Raw genomic sequence first — 13,958 nt, 5'->3', positions numbered from 1 at the left:
AAAACATTTGTTATTTTAACAATTTAACATTTGCTAGCTCAAAAAGGAAAAAAGTAAGAGGATCAATTAAACTAACCTATTCATATATATCCGTTGCATCCGAGTACACAATATCTAATTACATAATTCTTTATCAAACACATTTGGCCCGGGCAAAGATTTTACAATAGTTAAAAATACAGTTAATAATAAATATAATTTAAAAACTATTAAAATAGTATTAAATCACTAACCGCTAGGACATTTTTGTAAAAAGTTCATAAAAAAACAACAACAACATCCTCCTGGTTGGGTAATAAAACATACAATTTGAATGTTTGATTGTCGTGGTCTTTTTGGAGATATCTAGTGAACAATAGTTGTGCATTTTTATATATGTTTTCCCTTTTTTTTTTCTTTTTCTTTAAAAATGTAGGCCCAACTTTGTTCTAATAAAATTAGCAGCGAGAAGAAATCTACTAACTCCAAAAACTATCACCTGGCTGGTATCAGTTTTTAAAATTCTGCCAGCTTCCTTGTAGAATCTTGAACCAATTTTATGACAAAGCGGCACTATCCACTTTTTCCTTGGTATTACATAGCTGGAGCAAAATAGAAGTATATGTAAATCATCTTCCTTAGTACCATGAGTACATGAAATACAAAGATCACTTCCTGATTTCGTCCAGCTTTTTTCAAGCGCCTTCGTTCTAAGTGTACCATATCTAAATTTTAGGTACAAAGTTTTTGATAATGGCGGATGAATCTCGTCTAAAAAGGGTTCGAAAGATGCTACATCCTTAAACAATAAAAAGTTTTCAGTTAGTGGTCCATGGATTCTTATATACACTGACTCGTAGCTCACATATGACCAAAAGGATAGTTTAACAATTTTCCTAGAGCACGAGTTCATAGCCTCAGGATCATTCCAAAAGTGGGCTAATCCGATCATGCCTAACCAGTTTCTAACATGCTTGAACCAATAAACTTTGTTACAACTATCGAGATCCATAACTTCTTTCAGGCCTTTCTTGTAGTCAAGTAATTCTGGAGTCGTCCACAATCTAACCCACAGCAATAATGGTCTTAATATTGCATGTTGATCTGTTCGTTTCAAGTTTAGATACAGAAGGAGGGGTGTCAATGGGGTATTAGTAGATATTTTTATCAACCCCCTAAGAAACTTGTTCTCAAGGCTTTCAAATGTATTTCTACATGCGGGTCCCCATAGTTCTGCCCCATATAATACCGCTAGTTGAACTTTATACTTGAAGATCTCTAGGGCAGGGGTCACTGCCTTGTTCAAGCATTCTTTATGTCTCTTGAGAATTGGGAGACAGTTTTGTTTGAAGACAATCTTATTCTTTTCTAGCTGTGATCTCCATGCTAAAGAAGAGTCTATAGAGACACCTAAATAAATAAAATTCTGCACATAATCAAGCTTCTGTCCATTTAACATTAGATTTTTCTTAAAATTCCTATGTGGGCTCAGTGCCATATATTTCGTTTTTTTAGTATTAATTTCTAAGCCCTTCGAGGAACAATACGACTGAAACCTGTTTAATAAATTTTGAAGGCCCCGTGGTGTTTGGGAAATAAGAATGGTGTCATCTGCGAACAAAAGGGAAGAAACCCGGTCGCCCCCTAGTCTTGGTGAATCATTGTCACTGCACTCCATGTAAGATGGAATATCATTAACAAACAGGGAGAATAGGGTCGGTGCCAGTACACACCCCTGGCGTACTCCTCTTTTTATTGGAATAGCTTTTGTAAGTTCCCCAGTAGGACCCCACCTAACCTTGGCATAATTATCCATATGTAATCCAATAACCAATTTTAATAGGTCTAGTGGGAGTCCCTGGGATTTCAGTGATTCCCACAAAAGTTCTCGCGGTATAAGGTCAAATGCGGCCCGTAAATCTACAAATGCCACATACAAGTGGCCTTTGCGGAGGGTGACATATTTCCAATACAAGCAACAGAGCCTTAGGACTTGATCAGTAGTTCCTGTTTTTACTCTGAACCCTGCTTGATATTTCGTTAAAATTGATTCTTCTTCCAACCAGGTATTAATACGATTTAATATATGCCTAGCATAGATTTTTTGGGTAATATCTAAAAGGCTTATAGGGCGATAGTTAGCAGGATTGCTTCTATCGCCCTTTTTAAAAATAGTAATAATTTCCGCTCCGTTCCATGTGTCCGGAATTGCTTCCCCAGCAGCAACAGTGTTGCACAAATGATTAAGGTATGGTACCCAGACATCTAATTCATGCTTGAACAGGTCACCTGGTACTTTGTCCAGCCCAGGAGCCTTCCCATATTTGACAGAGTTAATAGCTAGTTCTGTTTCCTCTAGATCAAAAACTATATGTGTAAGTTCGGTCTCTACGGGCAACAGAGCATGATCTTCCTGCACTGCACTATCAGCCCCTTGAGCGGCGTACAAATTCGTAAAATGGTCTATCCAAGTTGCTTCATCAAGAAAAACCTCTCTTGAGCCTTTCTCCCTTTGGTTACCCTTGGCCACTGTTTCCCAAAATAACTTTTGGTCCTTCATTTTAGCTGCCATCAGCATACAGGACCATAATTCCTCGTCCCATGAACACTTTGCGTTGGCCAGCACCTTATTGTATAATTTCCTACTTTCTTTAAATGCCAGAGAATTTTTGGTTTTGACCGAATCAATCAGAGCTGATTTTGCTGTTCGGCATTCTTTATTAAACCATGGTTTACCTATAGGCTGTAAATTCACAGCACCCGTTCCTTTTTTTGGTCTTCTAGTCATAAGTTCTAATAATTCTTTAAAGAACTCTTTATGTAATTTAAGAAATTGACCAGGTTCACTTTCGGAGGGATTATAGGTATCAAATATATTAGTAAGGCAGTTATAAATATTTGCCACTAAATCTTCTTGTCCCAGGATATATGCCCATTTAACAGACCGACGATTATTGCTTAATATAACATTATCTGGGGCTGGTTGATATCCTCCCTCTTTAGCTTCCAGCCCCATTATTAAGCTCTTTACAAAACTAATTTCGAGGGAATGGTGATCACTATCAGATCTAGCTTTGACCATCAGATCTTTTGTATATGGCCACAAGTCCACGGAAACAATAACATAGTCAATTATACTTTGACAATTACGTCTCATAAAAGTAGGTGCCTTGGGACTATCAGATGGGAGACGCCCATTACATGCCCTCAGTCCATGGCTTACCAGTACCCTTGTGATTTGGAAAGCTAGGGTAGTACCTACAACTGCCCCATTACTAGATAGGGATGGTATACCATTAACATTATCTTCATCCTCATACAAGTTATTCATTCCAACAATGGGCTCAAAATTACAGTTCATGTCCCCACATATAATCGTGCTTGCTTCCGGGTCCAGAGTATCCAGTATTGACTCTAGTTTGTCAATACATAGTGACTCCTTGTATGATGGGCATGGTCGATTATATACGTTAAAAAGATGGATCACCCGTTTATCAACGGTAACCATTTCCAGACCAAGTATATCTAAGGAATCAATTCTTAGTTGCTGGATGGCTATATTAATGTACACACTAACCCATATTATTAACCCTCCTGATGGACGGCCTCTTACTGATGGAACTGCGTCCAACTGATAATTTCTATATCCAACCCTATGCATGGATGTCGTAGCCCATGTTTCTTGTAAAACACATATATCAAAGGAGTTTATGTAAAGATTCCACTCCGGATCACTTATTTTTGAGCCCACTCCTGCGACATTCCATGAAACAATCTTGGCCATAGAGAGACCTTGATTTAAGCTGCAACTGATGGCCGATGAGGATTTGCTTAGTCTCTTCGGTACTCCTGACCTGGTACTATTCTGTTCATTTGACTCTCGATGCTCTATTCGATCAACTTTAAGTATTGGTTCTGGGGCTTCCTTGAGTTTTTTTTTAGATATGATATTTTCCCCCTGTATACCAGTTGATAACAATCGAGACAAGCCATTTGGTTGATCAGATGACCTATGTGGAATAGTAGCAGACGCGACTGAAATGACAGGTAAGACGAATGGATAGGGTGTAGATTTGTGTCCTTCCCCGTGTACTGGGAGTCAATCAATGGCCTCCAGTCCACTGAACCTATTGTAGCAGGGGATTAAGGGTTGAGCGAACTGTGGGCCCATCCATTCTCTACAATACTGAGTGTTAGCTTGTTGAGGCCTCCCGGCCCTACGTTGTATTATAGTCCAGCCATCGTCCCCCTCCCTTTCCCATCTGTTAGGATTTGGATTCCTTAACAACTCGCACCCAATTCCACCCCTAACTTGATTTGTGTCCCTTGCGATGTCTGGGTGTTCCGTTGGTGAATAAAAATAAGCCAGGGGTCTTGCCACAATCAATGAACCGTTTTTTCTAGGCACTCCCGAACAAATATGTCCTACTGACCGAGGGTCTTCAAATGATACAACCACACAGTCCCCTTGTATTCTTTTTCTATTATAGCCTACCCAGGGGACCCTCTCTACCATTAAGATATTACTTCTTATTGTAGGTGGTAATGGATGATTAATATTTAGCCAATGTGACACTTTGTTTTTAAGCGCCTCGTACGGTTCTAGAATTGATGGGCATAATTCCGGGACCCCAGTTAAAATGACTACATAATCACATGCTTCAGGAGGTAGATTAATATTCCTGCGCTTTTCTGTGTGCGTGTTATCATCATTATGTGTAGGTGTACTACAAGGAGCCGGTTTTTTAACTGTTGTTCCACGTGTCATAATAGACTTTGCACTGTTGTTGATTAATCATTAATTGTGAATTAAATATAATTAAATATTATGCATTGATATTTCTAATTAATATATTAATAAGTAATTATTAATTAGTAATTAATGTGTAATATTTAATATTTTGGCGTATGAAAAATATTTAATAGTTCAATATTTTTTAATTGGTAATTAATGTTTCATAATTATTATTTTGCGGTATATATTTTTTTAAATGGTTAAATATATTTTAATTGGTATTTACTTTTTAATAATTCATATGTTTTTGGTTATGAAAAATATTTTATCGTTTAATATTTATGATTTGGTAATTAATATTTATTAATTATTATTTATTGGTATTTATTATTAATGTATTGTTAATTAATTATTCTTTGGTAGTTATGTTTGTAATAATTATTTATTGGTATTTGTAAATAATTTTGAGTTATTTAATAATTAAATCACTAATTATTTTAAATAATTATTTTATTTATAACTATGTTATTTTTAACTTCTACGCTATCCAACACTTTCCCTACTGTTGCACCCTCTGGAGTTGGAATAGTAATTTTTACCCCTTCGCTATCCAACACTTTCCCTACTGTTGCACTCTGTGGAGTTGGAATAGTAATTTTTACCCCTACGCTATCCAACTCTTTCCCTACTGTTGCACTCTCTGGAGTTGGAATAGTAATTTTTACCCCTCCGCTATCCAACACTTTCCCTACTGTTATACTCTCTGGAGTGGGAATAGTAATTTTTACCCCTTCGCTATCCAACACTTTCCCTATTGTTACACTCCCTGGAGTGGAAATAGTAATTTTTAGCTCTACGCTATCCAACATTTTCTTTGCTGGTTTTTTTGGGAGCTGGAGTAGTAGTTTTATTGTCGGTGCCATTTAATATTTTTTGTATTATTTTAGCTAATGTAATATATAATTAATTTTAACAATATTCAAATTAAATGTAATTTTTTTAATGTGTTATATATAATTATTTAATTTTTGTTCATGTCATTGTTTTATGTGTATGATGTATTTGTAATTTATAATAATTTTTAACAAGTTATGTTATTAAAATAATTATTAAAATTTATTATTAAGTAAGTATATATATTATATATTATATGTATATGTTTAATTAATGTTTTATTACATTATATATATTAATTATTAATTTTAAACATTATAACATATATTTAATTATGTTTATTTTATTTATAAGTATTATTTGGTTTATTTTCCTTTTTTTTTTTTCTAAAAAATACTTTATATTCTTAATAACGATATTTTTGACATTCTATATTTTATTTTCGATATTTTTGTACTTGCCATGTTGTAGATAGGATCTCGATATTCTTGTCATCGATATTTTTGTGTCGATATTTTTGTAGGTCGATTTTCTGTCTGTCGATATTCTGTCAGACATTCAGAGCAGCAAGAGGATTGACCAGTGGAGCCTGTCCCTGTGAAGAAGAGGAGTCTAGAAGAGCGCAATGCGGCGTTCTGGTGATCCAGCAGGTAAGTTTTCTTTTTTTTGTTTATTTGTGTTGTCCGCACCCCCCCCCCCCTGCTACGGCCTCGCCATCCCTCCCCCCACTTCACCACACCACTCTTCCGAGATACCGGCCACCACTGCAAAAGGGAGAGAGAAAATAGCACTAGCTATCTTTCTCACTCTGTCTCACACAGCCTACATTTTTCAAGGTCTTCTATGCCTCTTTAGCTGCCAAAGACAGGACATACTCTAAGACCTACGAGCAACAATAATAAATTTGTTAGGCGACTGCAAGTAACTCGTAGTAGCCCTGTGTATTTTTAGGTCCCGCTTAGCAAACGCAGCGCATGCGCTGTTTCGCCTTGGCGAGCCTATTGTTGTCGGTTTGCTGCGCGAAGGGAGGCAAAACATGTGTGCGCCTGGACAGGCGATGTGCACGCAAACGGCATCTCCTCTCTAGCGATGTAAGCTTTCACATGCTCCCACCTTGATTTAGGTATCAGTTTCACTGCACAATGCAACTATACATGGCAGACACATACATTTCAGCGCTTCACTGCGCGATGCAACTATGCAAGGCAGAGACATAAATTCCAGTGCTTCAGCATATCAAGAACTTTGTGCTGCATGGTATTTGCTTTGCTTTTTTTCGCTTTTGTTGCCTCAACACACAACAGTATGCCTCGCCGTGCTTTTTATCTGCCCCACATTCTATCCTGACACTTATCCTCAGGTTTTTAACTCGCTGTGCGAACCAGATCAGCAGAGCTGCTCTAGAGGCAGAGAACCAGGTCAGCGGAGCTGCTGCAGAGCCAGAGAACCAGGTCAGCAGAACCGTTGTAGAGCCAGAGAACCAGGTCAGCACAGCTGCTGTAGAGCCTAAGAACCAGGTCAGCAGAGCTGCTCTAGAGCCAGAGAACCAGGTCAGCAGAGTTGCTTTAGAGGGAGAGAACCAGATCAGCAGAGCCGCTTTAGAGCCAGAGAACCAGGTCAGCAGAGCTGCATTATAGCCAGAGAACCAGGTCAGCAGAGCCGCTTTAGAGCCAGAGAACCAGGTCAGCAGAGCTGCTCTAGAGCCTAAGAACCAGGTCAGAAGAGCTGCTCTAGAGGCAGAGAACCATGTCAAGAGAGCTGCTTTAGAGCCAGAGAACCAGGTCAGCAGAGCTGCTTTAGAGGCAGAGAACCAGGTCAGCGGAGCTGCTGCAGAGCCAGAGAACCAGGTCAGCAGAACCGTTGTAGAGCCAGAGAACCAGGTCAGCACAGCTGCTGTAGAGCCTAAGAACCACCAGGTCAGCAGAGCTGCTCTAGAGCCAGAGAACCAGGTCAGCAGAGTTGCTTTAGAGGGAGAGAACCAGATCAGCATAGCCACTTTAGAGCCAGAGAACCAGGTCAGCAGAGCTGCTTTATAGCCAGAGAACCAGGTCAGCAGAGCCGCTTTAGAGCCAGAGAACCAGGTCAGCAGAGCTGCTCTAGAGCCTAAGAACCAGGTCAGAAGAGCTGCTCTAGAGGCAGAGAACCATGTCAGGAGAGCTGCTTTAGAGCCAGAGAACCAGGTCAGCAGAGCTGCTTTAGAGCCAGAGAACCAGCTCAGCAGAGCCGTTGTAGAGCCAGAGAATCAGGTCAGCAGTGCTGCTCTAGACCCTAAGAACCAGGTCAGCAGTGGTGCTCTAGAGCGAGAGAACCAGGTGAGCATAGCTACTTTAGAGCCAGAGAACCAGGTCAGCAGAGCTGCTCTAGAGCCAGAGAACCAGGTCAGCAGAACTGCTTTAGAGCCAGAGAACCAGGTCAGCAGAGCTGCTCTAGAGCCTAAGAACCAGGTCAGCAGAGCTGATCTAGAGCCAGAGAACCAGGTCAGCAGAGCTGCTGTAGAGCCAGAGAAACCAGGTCAGCAGAGCTGCTTTAGAGGGAGAGAACCAGGTCAGCAGAGCTGCTTTAGAGCCAGAGCACCAGATCAGCAGAGCTGCTCTAGAGCCAGAGAACCAGGTCAGCAGAGCTGATCTAGAGCCAGAGAACCAGGTCAGCAGAGCTGTTGGAAGGGGCGATCCCAGGGGGGTTACAGAACACGTTCCTGACCACCCCGTGACCCACCTCTCCCAGAACCAGGCCGAGCACCGGCGGTGAGGCCCTTTCAGGAAGGGGTCTCGTACTTTAGGCTCGCACGCGCTGAGCTTGCACTATTTGACAAAGAGACACCACACAGTAGGTTTCAGTAGACGGAGATCTTTATCTAAGATTCTTTGGACCTTTATGATCCGCAAGGTAGTCTTTGGTCGATACAACAAGCTTGGTAATTCCTTCACAGGGTGGTTGGGGTAGCGGGACAGTTCTTGGTTCAGAGTCAATGCCGAGTATCCTTCGCACAGCTCTCAATCCTTGAGCCGGGGGACACGGTGCAGTCTCGGGTCCAGCCGGACCAGTGTATTCTCGAGCAGCGACCACGTCCGCAGGGCTCTGGCGGGAAGGAACTGTCGATCGGGTGATCTTCGGGGAGCCGCGATTCACTCGGCAGGCTCAGCCGGGCTTGAGTTGGTGGGAGCCGCGAGTCTCTCAGCAGGCTCCGATGGTCTTAGGGTCGGGGGAGCCGCGAGTCTCTCAGCAGGGCTCCAGTGTTCTTAGTGTTCTCGGGAGCCGCGACGGCGTCTGCAGGGCTCAGGTGGTTTTCAAGGATCGGGTAGCGTCTTTGCCTCGGGTTTCGTCGAGCCGCGACCAGGTCCACATCTTCTCTGCCCCAGTCCCCTCAGCACCCTCTGTTATACGCCTTCTTCCCTTTGAAGTCCGGCGTCCTCACAGAGAGGGGTCTTGGCGTCGGGGGGCGGTGTGTTGGGATTTCCTGCCGCTCGGCTCTTTGATCCTTTGAAGTAGGGCCGGGAGGGACTCCAGACACCCAGCATGCGGGGAGCCAGCTCCCTGGGGGCCCGGAGGGCGATCGAAACCCTCCATTGAGAGGAGGTCAGAGGTGCGACAGAGACTACTCCTCCCTGTCTTGCTTGGGGAAGATCCCTCTCCCTTGGCATGGCGCGTCTAAGGTCTAGGTTTCGCTGGGGCCCTGGGTCGGCCATCGGAACATCGGGACATGGTGGCCGGGGGTCTATAACCAGGGATCAGGGGGGTTGCATGAGTCGGGTTGGGGGGCTAATGGTCAGGGGGGTCCATGCCACGAGGCCGGTCCCACAAGAGCTGCAATAGAGCCATAGAACAAGGTCAGCAGAACTGCTTTAGAGCCAGAGAACCAGGTCAGCAGAGCTGCTCTAGAGCCTAAGAACCAGGTCAGCAGAGCTGATCTAGAGCCAGAGAACCAGGTCAGCAGAGCTGCTGTAGAGCCAGTGAAACCAGGTCAGCAGAGCTGCTTTAGAGGGAGAGAACCAGGTGAGGAGAGCTGCTCTAGAGCCTAAGAGCCAAGGGCCATATTATCAAGGAACGGCGATAACATTATCGCCTCTTTAGCGGCAGGAAATTGGCGCTAAAGCGACGATAATGGACTTGATAATATGTCCTTTTGAATTCCCATGGAAGCCCAGGTTCACACCAGAACCTGGGCTTCTATGGGAAATTCACAAGGGCATATTATCAATCCCATTATCGCCGCTTTAGCGGCAGTTTCCTGCCGCTAAAGCGGCGATAATGTTATCGCCGTTCCTTGATATTATGGCCCCACGTCAGCAGAGCTGCTCTAGAGGCAGAGAACCTGGTCAGCAGATCTGCTGTAGAGCCAGAGAAACCAGGTCAGCAGAGCTGCTTTAGAGGGAGAGAACCAGTTCAGCAGAGCTGCTTTAGAGCCAGAGAACCAGGTCAGCAGAGCTGCTCTAGAGCCAGAGAACCAGGTCAGCAGAGCTGCTTTAGAGCCAGAGAACCAGGTCAGCAGAGCAGTTGTGGAGTCAGAGAACCAGGTCAGCAGAGCTGCTCTAGAGGCAGAGAACCAGGTCAGCAGAGCTGCTTTAGAGCCAGAGAACCAGGTCAGTAGAGCCGCTTTAGAGCCAGAGAACCAGGTCAGCAGAGCCGATATAGAGCCAGAGAACCAGGTCAGCAGTGCTGCTCTAGAGCCTAAGAACCAGGTCAGCAGACCTGCTCTAGAGTCTAAGAACAATGTCAGCAGAGCTGCTGTGGAGCCAGAGAACCAGGTCAGCAGAGCTGCTCTAGAGCCAGGAACCAGGTCAGCAGAGCCGATATTGAGCCAGAGAGCCAGGTCAGCAGAGCCGCTCTAGAGCCAGAGAACCAGGTCAGCAGAGCCACTTTAGAGCCAGAGAAGCAGCTCAGCAGAGCTGCTCTGGAGCCTAAGAACCAGGTCAGCAGAGCTGCTTTCGAGCCAGAGAACCAGGTCAGAAGAGCTGCTCTAGAGCCTAAGAAACAGGTCAGTAGAGCTGATCTAGAGGCAGAGAACCAGGTCAGCAGAGCTGCTGTAAAGTAAAGAGAAAGCAGGCCAGCAGAGCTGCTTTAGAGGGAGAGAATCAGGTCAGCAGAGCTCCTTTAGAGCAGGAGAACCAGGTCAGCAGAGCTGCTTTAGAGCCAGAGAACCAGGTCAGCAGAACTCCTTTAGAGCCAGAGAACCAGATCAGCAGAGCTGCTCTTGAGCCAGAGAACCAAGTCAGCAGAGGTGGTCTAGAGGCAGAGAACCAGGTCAGCAGAGCTGCTGTAGAGCCAGAGAATCCAGATCAGCAGAGCTGCTTTAGAGGGAGAGAACCAGGTCAGCAGAGCTCATTTAGAGCTAGAGAACCAGGTCAGCAGAGCTCCTTTAGAGCCAGAGAACTAGGTCAGCAGAGCTGCTTTAGAGCCAGAAAACCAGGTCAGCAGAGCCGTTGCAGAGCCACAGAACCAGGTCAGCAGAGCTGCTCTAGAACCTAAGAACCAGGTGAGCAGAGCTGCTCTAGAGCCAGAGAACCAGCTCAGCATAGCTGCTTTAGAGCCAGAGAACCAGGTCAGCAGAGCCGCTTTAGAGTCAGAGAACCAGGTCAGCAAGCAGCTTTAGAGCCAGAGAACCAAGCCAGCAGAGCTGTTTTAGAGCCAGAGAACTAGGTCAGCAGAGCCGCTCTAGAGCCTAAGAACCAGGTCAGCAGAGTTGCTCTAGAGGCAGAGAACCAGGTCAGCAGAGCTGCTGTAGAGCCAGACAACCAGGTCAGCAGAGCCTCATTAGAGCCAGAGAACCAGGTCAGCAGAGCCGTTGAAGAGTCTGAGAACCAGGTCAGCTGAGCTGCTCTAGAGCCTAAGAACCATGTCAGCAGAGCTGCTCTAGAGCCAGAGAACCATGTCAGCAGAGCTGCTCTAGAGCCAGGAACCAGTTCAGCAGAGCTGCTCTAGAGCCAGAGAACCAGGTCAGCAGAGCCACTCTAGAGCCTGGTCAGCAGAGCCGCTTTAAAGCCAGAGAACTAGGTCAGCAGAGGTGCTATAGAGCCTAAGAACCAGGTCAGCAGAGCTGCTTTAGAGCCAGAGAACCAGGTCAGCAGAGCTGCTTTTGAGCCATAGAACTGGGTCAGCAGAGCTGCTCTAGAGCCTAAGAACGTGGGGCCATATTATCAAGGAACGGCGATAAGCTTTTCGCCGCTTTAGCGGCAGGACACTGCAGCTAAAGCAGTGATAATGGACTAGATAATATGCCCTTGTGAATTCCCATAGAAGCCCAGGTTCTGGTGTGAACCTGGGCTTCTATGGGAATTCACAAGGGCATATTATCAAGCCCATTATCGCTGCTTTAGTGGCAGTTTCCTGCCGATAAAGCGGCGATAATGTTATCGCCGTTCCTTGACAATATGGCCCCAGGTCAGCAAAGCTGCTCTACAGCCAGAGAACCAGATCGGCAGAGCTGCTGTAGAGCCAGAGAAACCAGGTCAGCAGAGCTGCTTTAGAGAGAGAGAACCAGGTCAGCAGAGCAGCTTTAGAGCCAGAGAACCGGGTCAGCAGAGCTGCTGTAGAGCCAGAGAACCAGATCAGCAGAGCTTCTTTAGAGCCAGAGAACCAGGTCAGCAGAGCTGCTTAAGAGCCATAGAACCAGGTCAGCAGAGCTGCTTTAGAGCCAGAGAACCAGGTCAGCAGAGCCGTTGTAGAGCCAGAGACCAGGTCAGCAGAGCTGCTCTAGAGCCAGAGAACCAGGTCAGCAGAGCTGCCCTAGAGCCAGAGAACCAGGTCAGCAGATCCGCTTTAGAGCCAGAGAACTAGGTAAGCAAAGTCGCATTAGAGCCAGAGAACCAGGTCAGCAGAGCCGCTCTAGAGCCTAAGAACCAGGTCAGCAGAGCTGCTCTAGAGGCAGAGATCCAGGTCAGCAGAGCTGTTGTAGAGCCAGAGAAGAATGTCAGCAGAGCCGCTGTAGATCCACAGAACTAGGTCAGCAGAGGCACTTTAGAGCCAGAGAACCAGGTCAGCAGAGCTGCTTTAGAGCCAGAGAACCAGGTCAGCAGAACCGTTGTAGAGCCAGAGAACCAAGTCAGCAGAGCTGCCCTAGAGCCTAAAAACCGTGTCAGCAGAGCTGCTCTAGAGCCAGAGAACCAGATCAGCAGAGCTGTTTAAAGCCAGAGAACCAGGTCAGCAGAGCTGCTTTTGTGCCAGAGAACTAGGTCAGCAGAGCTGCTTTAGAGGGAGAGAACCAGGTCAGCAGAGCCACTTTAGAGACAGAGAACCAGGTCAGCAGAGCCGCTTTATAGCCAGAGAACCAGGTCAGCAGAGCCGTTGTAGAGCCAGAGAACCAGGTCAGCAGAGCTGCTCTAGACCCTAAGAACAGGGGCAGCAGAGATGCTTTATAGCCAGAGAACCAGGTCAGCAGAGCCGTTTTAGAGGCAGAGAACCAGGTCAGCACAGCTGCTTTATAGCAAGAGAACCAGGTCAGCAGAGCCGTTTTAGTTCCAGAGAACCAGGTCAGCAGAGCTGCTCTAGAGCCTAAGAACCAGGTCAGAAGAGCTGCTCCAGAGGCAGAGAACCAGGTCAGCAGAGCTGCTTTAGAGCCAGAGAAACAGCTCATCAGAGCCGTTGTAGAGCCAAAGAACCAGGTCAGCAGAGCTGTTCTAGACCCTAAGAACCAGGTCAGCAGAGGTTCTCTAGAGCGAGAGACCCAGGTGAGCAGAGCTACTTTAGAGCCAGAGAACCAGGTCAGCAGAGCTGCTCTAGAGCCAGAGAACCAGGTCAGCAGAGCTGCTTTAGAGCCAGGGAACCAGGTCAGCATAGCTGACCTTAGAACTAGAGAACCAGGTCAGCAAAGCCACTTTAGAGCCAGAGAACCAGGTCAGCAGAGCTGCTTTAGACCCAGAGAACCAGGTCAGCAGAGCCGCTTTAGAGCCAGACAACCAGGTCGTCAGAGCTGCTTTAGAGCCAGAGAACCAGGTCAGCAGAGCTGCTCTAGAGCGTAACAACCAGGTCAGAAGAGCTGCTGTAGAGCCATAGAACCAGGTCAGCAGAGCTGCTCTTGAGCCTAAGAACTAGGTCAGCAGAGCTGATCTAGAGCCAGAGATCCAGGTTGTGAGAAGTTGGCCTGGCATATGCTGGTCACTAGTTATAGTGGTCACCTTGCACCAGTCCAATTCGACTCTTGGTAGATAGGTTTAAAGACAATCCTTTTAAATAAAGCTATCCTAGTGGTAGCTGTGGAGAGCAGCCTTCAGGCTAAGTCTCTGAGGAATGTACAGCAGCTTGTTTTACCTTATAATCTCTTGAATTACCAAACGAAAAGACACCACACAGGTATATATATCAAATATATATGTATTTATTTCTAAATATACTCTACTAATCTCTTTATGAGATT

The sequence above is a fragment of the Triturus cristatus genome, chromosome 1_1 (assembly GCF_964204655.1).
Source record: "Triturus cristatus chromosome 1_1, aTriCri1.1, whole genome shotgun sequence".
Classification (NCBI taxonomy): Eukaryota; Metazoa; Chordata; class Amphibia; order Caudata; family Salamandridae; genus Triturus; species Triturus cristatus.
Note: the sequence above shows the minus strand (reverse complement) of the source record.